The sequence below is a fragment of the Pleurodeles waltl genome, chromosome 3_1 (assembly GCF_031143425.1).
Source record: "Pleurodeles waltl isolate 20211129_DDA chromosome 3_1, aPleWal1.hap1.20221129, whole genome shotgun sequence".
Lineage (NCBI taxonomy): Eukaryota > Metazoa > Chordata > Amphibia > Caudata > Salamandridae > Pleurodeles > Pleurodeles waltl.
Genome location: NC_090440.1, coordinates 997757646 through 997770469, shown reverse-complemented (window position 1 = coordinate 997770469; position 12824 = coordinate 997757646).

Below are 12824 nucleotides of genomic sequence, written 5' to 3'. Positions count from 1 at the left end.
GAATGGCATTGGGGTGACAATTCCATGATCTTAGACATGTTACATGCCCATGTTCGGAGTTACCATTGTGACGCTGTACATAGGTAGTGACCTATGTACAGTTCACACGTGTAATGGTGTCCCCGCACTCACAAAGTCCGGAGAATTTGCCCTGAACGATGTGGGGGCACCTTGGCTAGTGCCAGGGTGCCCACAAACTAAGTAACTTTGCACCCAACCTTCACCAGGTGAAGGTTAGACATAGAGGTGACTTATAGGTTACTTGAGTGCAGTGGTAAATGGCTGTGAAATAACATGGATGTTATTTCACGCAGGCTGCAGTGGCAGGCCTGTGTAAGAATTGTCAGAGCTCCCTATGGGTGGCAAAAGAAATGCTGCAGCCCATAGGGATCTCCTGGAACCCCAATACCCTGGGTACCTCAGTACCATATACTAGGGAATTATATGGGTGTACCAGTATGCCAATGTGAATTGGTAAATTTAGTCACTAGCCTGTTAGTGACACATTTGGAAAGCAGAGAGAGCATAACCACTGAGGTTCTAGTTAGCAGAGCCTCAGTGAGACAGTTAGGCATCACACAGGGAACACATACATATAGGCCACAAACCTATGAGCACTGGGCCCTGGCTAGCAGGATCCCAGTGAGACAGTGAAAACAGCCTGACATATACTCATAAACAGGCCAAAAGTGGGGGTAACAAGGCTAGAAAGAGGCTACTTTCTCACAATGGTGGGGTGTGTGGGAGGCAGTGGTGTGATGGGAGTCAGCGTAAGGGTGGGGGTATGTGATGGCATGCAGGGAGGGGGGGTGATAGTAATAGAGATTTGACTTACCAGAGTCCAGTCATCCTCCTACTCCTGCCAGGTCCTCAGGATGCATGATTGCCAAGACTTGCTCCTCCCATGTTGTTAGTTGTGGGGGAGGAAATGGGGGTCCACTGCCAGTTCTCTGTACAGCTATTTGGTGTCTTGCTGCCATGGAAGGCACCTTCCCTGTAGATCGTTCCACCTCTTCCTGATGTCGTCCCCTGTTCTGGGGTGCTGTCCCACGGCATTGACTGTGTCCACGATTCTCCGCCATAGCTCCATCTTCCTAGAAATGGATGTCTGCTGCACCTGTGATCCGAATAGCTGTGTATAATTGAATAATGAGCTGTGTCTAGTTGCTCGGCATTGATAGTAATGTCCACAATGATTATAACAGAACATTTCCCCATAATTCTCTGTGTTCATATGTACTATATCCCTTTCCAATACAGTGTAATACTGTAGCTTAGCAAGCATTGAATCAATGGTTTTAATGTCCCAATCATCAGAAGCAACATCAGGTGTAATCACATCAGTAATTGAAATTTTAAATACATTTAGAATTTGTATAACCTCTGTAGGCCCGTATATATCAAAGGGAACTTTATCCAAAACAGTCCCACCTGGAATTGGTACTGCTGAAATGTTCACAAGGGACAAGTCTCTTCTAACCTTATGGGAGGAAAGATAGAGAGTTAGAACTTCATCCACTTACTTGACAGAGGAGTATTCAGGAAGATAATGACCATTTATCAGGAGAAAGAAAACAGTCAAAAAACTAATCCCTAATAGAAAGGAAAGCAATGTCAGAAATATCCACATATAATTCAATGGATAAATCAAATAGTTATTTTTAAGCCATATGTACAGCTTACGTGTCTGAAACAGTTTCAGTAGCAGGTGCAGATGAAGTTGAAGAAAAGTCATAAATGTTAATGAAGTAACCAGATGCAGTCTCTGCGTACATACGGGCCTGCGCATTACTGGTGGGTAGATCCACTTTGCGTGGATGTTCATAGTAGACAGTGTCGTCAGTTTGTATTGCTTTGGAGTCGAATTTAGCCACATCTTGGACAGTTCTTGTTGGTGAAGTGGTCACAGGAATCAGCAGAAGCTCATTCTCCTCCCTGCCCGTGCTCGAAGAGGCATTTGTAGCATCGTGGTATATGCTGGTATATTCAGAAAAGTTATTATTTCTTCTTTGTAGAGGTATGTCCTGTTGGGTAGTGAGAGGGAACCGGGGACTACCCAAGGGACCTCAAGGGTCTATTGTGCAGGATCAACCACGTGGTGTAACTTGATGTTGTCAATTGAGACAAATCTGTTCCCTTTGGAACCTGGCAGCGGTGGTCAGATGACTGTTCTGGTGCCTTGTATTCCCAGGACTTGATAAAGTGCTCTGTAGGTTTGGCCAAATTCCTTCTTCACAGCAATCTTCTTACAAACCAGTTCCCCAACTTTAGGAATCCTGCCTGTAGAAGTTGTTGGCAAATCCCTTATTCCTAAGGTGGCAGCACTGGCGGATAAATTATCATCATAAAAATTCTGAAGCTCCTGCAAGACAGTGAGACAGTCATTTATGTCAAAAGGTGTGTCTGCTGCCACTATACCAGGGCCATCTAAATCAGGGACATACATAGATATCCGAAAGAGGACCTCAGAAGGAGTGTGTCCTCGTGAGGACTGTCTTGGCAGAATATTCACTGGTCTCTGAACCCCATATAGGTGATGAAGCCAACTGTGGCCTGAACCCAGTACTCTAGCTGTTAAGGACTGCTTTAGATCTCGATTTCTCCTCTCCATGAACGAATTACCCCTGGGATGGTAGGGTGAAGAGTAATGGAGTTCAACTCCCATCATCCTCATTGTGTCACTGAATGCCTTAAAGACAAAGGCAGGACCCTGGTCGAAATGGAATGCTGCAACTGCATTTGTACCGATAAAGTTCAGCAAATCTTTTATAACATGTGGGCCATACCCACCGCAATCTAGAACAAAAATCTACAGCGACTAAGATGTATTTGTATGTACCATCAGGTTGTAAGGGACCCCAATGGTCCAGGTACACACATTGTAGTGTCCTGTTGAACACTAAGAGAGATGTATGTGGAGGGGGTGTTATGTTTGAGCCCTTTATCTACTGGCAAATATCACAGCAAAGAACATATTGCTTCGTCTGTTTGTATAGACCCAGCTACCAGAAACATTTCTGTAAGAGTGTTATTGTGGCTGCTACACCAGCATGAGCCGATGCAACACCCTCATGTGTTGCTTTGATGAGATTTAGGGCCATATGTACGAACACTTTTTCCCATAGACACAGAATGGGTAAAAACCTTTGCTACATCTGGCCCTTAATCTCTGGCTTTGTTGGGAATCACCCGATATCCAACTCCATGAATTGCCATAAAGGCAACATTTTGTGCACTGATATGGTAAGAATAGTTAGTAGGGTATGCTTTTGGAAGAGGCTTGCCTTCAGCCAAAGCTTTCACAGCTGCCAGATTTTCATCGTACAATCTTGTGTGAAAATGAGTCACTGCAGCAACAGGAGCCGTAGCTACTGCGGATTTGGCTGCTACATCAGCCAAGGTGTTTCCAATAACGTGTACTCCTACACGTTGGTGGCCTAATGTATGGACTGCATGAGCCTCATGTAGCTTATCCTTAATATCAGCCACCCTCCTCCACAGACTCCTGTGTTTTATGGTGTTTCCATTTGAGTCTCTGAACAGGTTCAATCACTAATGATTAAGATATTCATTGTAGGACTGGACACAGTAGTACAAATCACACACAATCAATGTGATCTGTCCTGGGTTCATATGTTCCAGTGCCAAGATAAGAGCTTTACGCTCAGCTAACTGTGCTGTGCAGCCCCCTAGTGTCTGGGCGTAGGTATTGTAAGGGTAGAATATACCATCCTTCATCACTCCGCTCATGGCTGCGCAAGTGGCCATGAGTATTGTTTTGTACCTACAGCTGGTTGTGCTGAACCATAAGTGTAAATGACAGTGTGGTATCTGTCAAGTGGCAAGACGTTGAGAGGTGCGTGGTACTCCTGTTCGTATTGGAGAAATTCTTGTGTTTGAAGTTTTGGGTTAAAGATGTAATCAACATCTGTGGCAGTCAAGGAGGTTGCCCATTGAATCCAACAAGAATGTGATGCTTTAACCTTAGAAACACTTGCTTTGGGAACAGCCTCTAAAGCTGGCTCCGGAGTAACAACAATAATGCGTTTCTTTTGGGCCAGTGGCCTCTAATTAATGACAACAATTTGTAGAGCAGTCAGAATTTTTTTCTGTGGGTGCAAAGCATTGTTCAGCATTGGAGTATAAATGTGATTTATATGCTATGGGCACCATGTCACCCTCAATTACGGTGACATAGGTGAACCCAATGGCACCAGCAATCATTCTGATGGCCAAATATTTGTTGTTGTCACGTGTGTGTAAGTATTTGACTTCTAGCATGTCTTGCTGCAATCCTCTAATGATGCATGTGTGTTCAACTGCCCAGTGTCTGCTTGAGAAATCTGGACAAATTAGATCATAGACTGCCTTGATGCGTTGTCCATAGTCTGGAATGTAAGTTCTGGCGAAGTTAAAGAAACCAAGTAAAGACTGCAGCTTCTTGTTACTGTTTTGGTGGTTGTAATTGAGCAAATTTTTCTATAAAGTGCAGGGCCAGGCTCTTGCCCTCATTTGATTGCTCGTATCCTAGGAATAATAAACGGAGAAAGGCTATTTAAGTTTTCTTAAAATTGAAGTTGTAGCCAAGGGGTGCAAATCCTAAAATAATCTGATCGAACCTGGCAAGATTAATATTGAGGTTGTCATCTGTGAGATAGATGTCATCCACATAAGACAATGCCTCGGGGTCAATATCATGCATTATTGATGTTACACAGGCAGAAAACAACCCAGGGCTGTTCTTAAACCGTTTTTGGGAGCCAGATGAGAATGCACTGAGGTCTCGACGTTCATGTGCTAAGTTTTGGCAGAAAAAAACGTTGGAAATATTCAAGGTTGTTTTGTATTTTTTACACACTGGCCCTCATTACAACCCTGGCGGTAAATGCCGCCTACCACCGTGCTGACGGCCGCCAACATACCGTGACAGTGGCGGTACACGGCTACGGGTATTATGACCCACATAGAGAAATCCACCACTACACAGACACCCACCCAAGTCCGCCAGACCAAAGGTCAGTGATAAATTGGCGGTACCAAAACCCACACTGTTACACCAACAGGAATAAGTCCACAGTATCCGGACCCACGAATCACTGCGGTTGTCTCTCAACCGCGGTAAACCATTGGTGGTACACACCGCCACGCTCAAAATACACAAACACACTAACAAAACTACACCACATTGGACAATTCAAACTACATTCACCGGACACACATACACACACCCACACACTCAGACTACTATAAAACACCCACCCACATTACCCAGAACCCTTTCAACAACAAAAAAAGATTGCCAACAGAGAAAGAGAGACAAGCCAGGAGCACCCACCCAGTCTGAGCCACAGAACACCATCACCCATGCACCATCCACGCACCTCACAGCACACACCACAACACATTACCCCACACATCACCCCACATATCCTCACACATATCACTCACACCACATCCATGACACCCCAAAGACACCCCAGGTTTTCAGAGGAGGAGCTAAGGGTCTTGGTGCAGGAACTCATCCGGGCAGAGCCACAGCTATTCGGATCACAGGTGCAGCAGAGGTCCATTGCAAGGAAGATGGAGCTATGGCGGAGAATCGTGGACAGGGTCAATGCCGTGGGACAGCACCCCAGAACAAGGGATGACATCAGGAAGAGGTGGAACGACCTAAGATGGAAGGTGCGTTCCGTGGTTGCAAGACACCAGATAGCTGTACAGAGGACTGGTGGTGGACCCCCACCTCCTCCCTCACAACTAACAACATGGGAAGAGCAAGTCTTGGCGATCATGCATCCTGAGGTCTTCGCAGGAGTAACAGGAGGACTGGACTCTGGTATGTCAAATCTTTATTATTATATCCCCCACCCCACCTGCATACCAACACAAACTCCTACCCCTACCCTCACCCCCATCACTCCACCACCTCAAATATACCCCATTATCACAACCCACCCATCCCAATACCAAGCCCTGCATGCCACACCAATCCATGGACCCCCATCACAGAGCTGCATGGACACCCATCACCACAGCATGCCCATTAGAGAGAATCACCTAGCTCACAAAATCACCACTCACACAAGGCAAAGCTGACAGGGCAGTCACAACCATATAGGGAAACTCACCTGTGCACAGGATGGCACACGCAGATACAATAACACTGCATTTGCATCCACACAGGACCTGTACTCAACGTCACCGGAGAGGAGTTGCCAGCAACATCCAGTCCCCCCACAGAAGAGGCGCACAGTGATGACAGCAGCTCTGCACGCCTGGATCACAATGACCAACCTGGCCCATCAGGGACCTCCGGACAGTCGGTTACCCTGCCAGAGTCCCATACCACCACAGAGCCCCCCTCTCAGGAAACACCAGCACAGCACCCACATAGTGGGGCCATGCCACTGTCCCCAGGACACGTCAATCAACAGTGTGTCCACCTCTACAGGGACCCCAGGCAACCCCACAAACCCAAGAAAATCAGGGACCTGGGGTCAGTGGCAGTGGGCACACGGTTCAGAGGACAGAGGCACAAGACAACAGGGAAGCTGGGAGGACTGCTGTGGGACAGGCGGAGGACAGGCCCATGGAACCCACTCTTCAGGAGGCACTCACAAACATCATGGAAGCGTACCACCATTCCCAGGACCAAGGAGACCATGGGCCAGATACTGGGCAAGTTGCAGGAGACCTAGCGGCTGCAGGAGGGACAGTACCTGGGGATCAGTGAGGACCTCAAACACATCTACACCTTCCTGGTCACCATTGCAGGGGTGCTGGCTGACATGGCCAACACCATGCGGGAGGCAGTGGCACACCAACGGGCCCCTGACACTAGCCACACTGTTCATCGGTAGCCGATGAACAGCTCTCCACCTCCTCCAGTGCTAGTGGACAGAAGACCGCGCCACAGGACCAACAGGCCACCAGCACCCCCACACCTGCAGAAGGAGAACCACCCCATAAACGGTCCCGGCGATCCAAGCAGAAGCCAGAGAACATTGCCAAGACCCCCGTCAGGAAATAAGACTCTCCTGATTGTCACCCTTCTGTCCCACTCTGTCACCCTGTCCACCTTGAACTGCCATTACTCCCCTTCCTAAGCCCCATTGGACAATGCACCTGTGATACCAAGAGACTGGACTCTAACTGGACATTCCTCCACCATAACCCCAGCCCAAATACAAATCTAGAGTCTGTCAATTGATTGAAATATGTATTAGTACAACATTCTGAAAACATTCAAATTCATATGTACAGTAATTAATACATTGGTATGACCTTTAGTGGGCAGCAGTAAACATACCAGGAGCCAGAGTGGGTCACAGAGATCTGACAATAGGGATGCCAAAGGATACAGTAAGTGGCCATAGACATAGGGAAATCAGGCTCCCATGTACAATGACCAACAGAAAACTGAAAAGTAAAGTGAAGTTGCAGTGTCTTACCTGTGTGTCACTGGAAGTACTGCTGTATGATATTACTTCTGTTGTCCACATCTTCTTCCTCTGCCTCCTCTTCCTCACTGTCCACAGGCTCCACCGCTGCCACAAGACCATCTCTAGGCTCATCCTCCTGCAAAAAAGGCACCTAGTGTCTCAAGGCCAGGTTGTGCAACATGCAACAATGATCTGGCATACCTTCTTGGGTGAGTAGTATAGGGATCCTCCTGTCAAATGGAGGCACTGGAACCTGACCTTCAGGAGGCCGAAGGTTCGCTCAATTATCCTCCTTGTTTGCCCATGTGCCTCATTGTAAAGTTCCTCTGCCCTTGTCCTGGCATTCCTCACTGGGGTCAGTAGCCATGAGAGGTTGGGGTAACCAAAGTCACCTGAAAACATCGGGGGACAACTGTTAGACGCACACTAACCCCTTAGGGACAACCCCATCCCCAGACACCAACATATACTGGGTGGGGACCTTGGGCTCACCTATTAGCCACACCCGGTGCCTCTGGAGTTGAGCCATCACATATGGGATGCTGCTATTCCTCAAGATAAAGGCGTCATGCACAGACCCAGGATACTTGGCATTCACATGGGAGATGTACAGCCAAACACACCATCTGCACTTTCATAGAGTGATAGCTTTTTCTATTCCTGAACACCTGTTCATTTCTCCGGGGGGGGGGGGGACAAATGCTATATGTGTACCATCAATGGCACCAATGATGTCGGGGATATGTCCCAGGGCATAAAAGTCAGCTTTCACTGTGGCCAAATCCTCCACCTGTGGGAATACGATGTAGGTGTGCATGTGTTTCAGCAGGGCAGACAACACTCTGGTCAACACATTTGAGAACATTGGCTGAGACATCCCTGATGCCATGGCCACTGTTGTTTGGAAGGAACCACTTGCCAGGAAATGGAACACTGACAAGACCCACACTAGAGGGGGGATACCTGTGGGCTGGCAGATAGCTGACATCAGGTCTGGCTCCAATTGGGCACACAGTTCTTGGATTGTGGCCTGATCAAGTCTGTAGGTTAGGATAATGTGTCTGTCCTCCATTGTCGCAAGGTTCACCAGGGGTCTGTACACTGGAGGATGTCTCCACCTCATATTCATCCTCTGCGGTCAAAGCCAAGGGAGGAAAACGGTGAGCAGAGGGCCATATTCACACACCTACTGCAATAATGATGCATCTCTTCATTTACAGAACCAGTATGTGAATCCGAGAGTCAGTTGATGTGCCAATATCTGCTGTGACGCAGTTAGGTGCCATCGTCTGTGCCCCCCTGAAATGGCGGCTGCCTGACCTGTGTGGAGGGACATGAGGAAATGAGGTAAGTCTGCTGGCGTAGTGCGTCAATGCGATAGGCAGTCGATGACCACCGCGCAACTTCACATTGGTTATCATTGGGCCCTATGGGTTCCAGGAGCCAATGGCGATGTACACCGGTGGTGACGATAGGCACCGCCGCGGACGTGACCGCCATATTCTATCTGTTCACTCACTTGCTACCTGACCTTCAACAGGAGAGGACCTACCCTGCAAGTGCTGCTGTGACCTGTGTCTGGAAGCGACAATGGCTCATGTGTCTGGTGAAAGGGCCCCTGCCTTCACTGTGAATGAGTTGGAGAGACTTGTGGATGGGGTCCTACCCCAGTACACTTTACTCTATGGTCCTCTAGACAAACAGGTGAGTACACTGTGAGCATGATGTGTGGGCCATGAATGTATGAATTGCTGTGTGTGTAAGACCCATGTAGGGGTCGGTCTGAGGGGTCCTGGCCAGAGTGCTGAATGTATGGTGGTCAATGTATGTGCGATAGTGGATGGGAGGGATATGGTCGGCCATGAGTGTGACAGTCCGGACAGTATTACTAATCCCTTCTCTGCTTTTTTGTTGCAGCCAGGTACAGCCACCACCCCCCTTACCAGCACCTCCCTCCCAGCAGCCCCTCAGCATGTTTCCCGTGCCTGCTCACCTGGGAGGGTGGGCATCTCCTTCGCCCCAGGCACCTCAGGCCCTGCCCCAGTCAGCCCTGCTGCCCTCAGTGAGGAGGCTATTGACCTCCTGAGATCCCTCACTGTTGGGCAGTCAACCATACTGAATGCCATCCAGGGTGTTGGGAGGCATTTGCAACAAACAAATGCATACCTGGAGGGCATTCACTCTGGTGTGGAGGCCCAACAGAGAGCATTTCAGGCTCTGGCCTCTGCACTGATGGCAGCCATTGTCCCTGTCTCTAGCCTCCTCCCTCCAACTTCCTCTACCTAGTCCCAATCCCCTCAACCCCAACCTATCCCAAGCACATCTTCAGACCAGCATTCACCCAAATCAACACACAAAAGTGGCTCAGGCAAACACAAGCACCACACTTTATCTCACAGGCACTCACACAAGCACCATTCCCATGCAGACACATGACCATCCACTGCCTCCACTGTGTCCCCCTCTCCTCGTTGTCCACCTTCCTCCCAGTAGCGTCTCCACTCACACCTGCATGCACTACATCCTCATCCACTACCTCCATCACCAGCACGCCCCTCACTACACACCCCTCACTGGCAGTCACCACATCCATGCACACGTCCCCTGTGTCCTCTCCCACTCTGTCTGTGACCCCTCCTCCCAAAGTACACAAACGCAAGCACATACCCACCCAACAGCCATCCACCTCCCAACAGCATCCCGCTCATGCACCTGCACCCAAACACAGCAGATGGACACCTCCTACAACCACTCCCTCTCCCTCCACTCCCAAACCTTCACCCTCTTCCCGCCCCAATGTCCATAAGAAGCTTTTCCTAGCCAACATAGAGCTGTTCCCTCCCCCTCCCCTCGTCCTTCCCCTCGGGCCAGGGTGGCCAGAGCCCATCCCAGCACCTCAGCCACCAAGTCCATGTCTGCGGTGGTTCTTGCAGCTGTCATAGGCTCAAAGAGGGCACCCCTCAGGCCAGCCAGTGTGCTACCAACCCCTGCCAAGGGAAAGAACATTCCGCCACCTGGCAAGGTGAAGAAGGGGACATCATCCAGTAAGGGGAAGGAGCCACAACCACCCAGCAAGGCCACGTCAAAGACTCCAGCTGCCAGACCCAAGGTGCCACCAACTGTCTGCCAAGGGCAAGCAAGAAGGGCCAGAAAACACCAGCTAAGGCACTTCAGCTGTCCGAAGCAAAGCAAAACAAACGCTGTGGGATAGCGTAACTGGATGGACGGAATGCGGAACCAATCAAATATTCACCCCCAGTCACAGATCTGGGTTTAATCCATCCATTATTTTGCTCACCATGCCACCCCAGTTTGAACCCAGCCATATGCAAATCAGTCTTGACCCTGTTCCTCATGGGAACAGTCCAGCCCGAACTGCCAGGCCAGGTTCTCCCTGGTCCGGAAACAAGCATCCTGGGACCGGTTTCGGGGTTTCACCCCTCATCAGCCAGGCTAGCTTGAATCCAGTGGCACAGTGAGCCCGGGACCCACGTCTGGGCATACCCGGCGCACTTAGGGCGGCTAAAGCAAAGCAAAACAAACGCTGTGGGATAGCGTAACTGGATGGACGGAATGCAGAACCAATCAAACATTCACCCCCAGTCACATATCTGGGTTTAATCCATCCATTATTTTGCTCACCATGCCACCCCAGTTTGAACCCAGCCATATGCAAATCAGTCTTGACCCTGTTCCTCATGGGAACAGTCCAGCCCGAACTGCCAGGCCAGGTTCTCCCTGGACCGGAAACAAGCATCCTGGGACCGGTTTCGGGGTTTCACCCCTCATCAGCCAGGCTAGCTTGAATCCAGTGGCACAGTGAGCCCGGGACCCACGTCTGGGCATACCCGGCGCAGTTACGGCGGCTAAAGCAAAGCAAAACAAACGCTGTGGGATAGCGTAACTGGATGGACGGAATGCGGAACCAATCAAACATTCACCCCCAGTCACAGATCTGGGTTTAATCCATCCATTATTTTGCTCACCATGCCACCCCAGTTTGAACCCAGCCATATGCAAATCAGTCTTGACCCTGTTCCTCATGGGAACAGTCCAGCCCGAACTGCCAGGCCAGGTTCTCCCTGGACCGGAAACAAGCATCCTGGGAGCGGTTTCGGGGTTTCACCCCTCATCAGCCAGGCTAGCTTGAATCCAGTGGCACAGTGAGCCCGGGACCCACGTCTGGGCATACCCGGCGCACTTAGGGCGGCTAAAGCAAAGCAAAACAAACGCTGTGGGATAGCGTAACTGGATGGACGGAATGCGGAACCAATCAAACATTCACCCCCAGTCACAGATCTGGGTTTAATCCATCCATTATTTTGCTCACCATGCCACCCCAGTTTGAACCCAGCCATATGCAAATCAGTCTTGACCCTGTTCATCATGGGAACAGTCCAGCCCGAACTGCCAGGCCAGGTTCTCCCTGGACCGGAAACAAGCATCCTGGGACCGGTTTCGGGGTTTCACCCCTCATCAGCCAGGCTAGCTTGAATCCAGTGGCACAGTGAGCCCGGGACCCACGTCTGGGCATACCCGGCGCACTTAGGGCGGCTAAAGCAAAGCAAAACAAACGCTGTGGGATAGCGTAACTGGATGGACGGAATGCGGAACCAATCAAACATTCACCCCCAGTCACAGATCTGGGTTTAATCCATCCATTATTTTGCTCACCATGCCACCCCAGTTTGAACCCAGCCATATGCAAATCAGTCTTGACCCTGTTCCTCATGGGAACAGTCCAGCCCGAACTGCCAGGCCAGGTTCTCCCTGGACCGGAAACAAGCATCCTGGGACCGGTTTCGGGGTTTCACCCCTCATCAGCCAGGCTAGCTTGAATCCAGTGGCACAGTGAGCCCGGGACCCACGTCTGGGCATACCTGGCGCACTTAGGGCGGCTAAAGCAAAGCAAAACAAATGCTGTGGGATAGCGTAACTGGATGGACGGAATGCGGAACCAATCAAACATTCACCCCCAGTCACAGATCTGGGTTTAATCCATCCATTATTTTGCTCACCATGCTACCCCAGTTTGAACCCAGCCATATGCAAATCAGTCTTGACCCTGTTCCTCATGGGAACAGTCCAGCCCGAACTGCCAGGCCAGGTTCTCCCTGGACCGGAAACAAGCATCCTGGGACCGGTTTCGGGGTTTCACCCCTCATCAGCCAGGCTAGCTTGAATCCAGTGGCACAGTGAGCCCGGGACCCACGTCTGGGCATACCCGGCGCACTTAGGGCGGCTAAAGCAAAGCAAAACAAACGCTGTGGGATAGCGTAACTGGATGGATGGAATGCGGAACCAATCAAACATTCACCCCCAGTCACAGATCTGGGTTTAATCCATCCATTATTTTGCTCACCATGCTACCCCAGTTTGAAC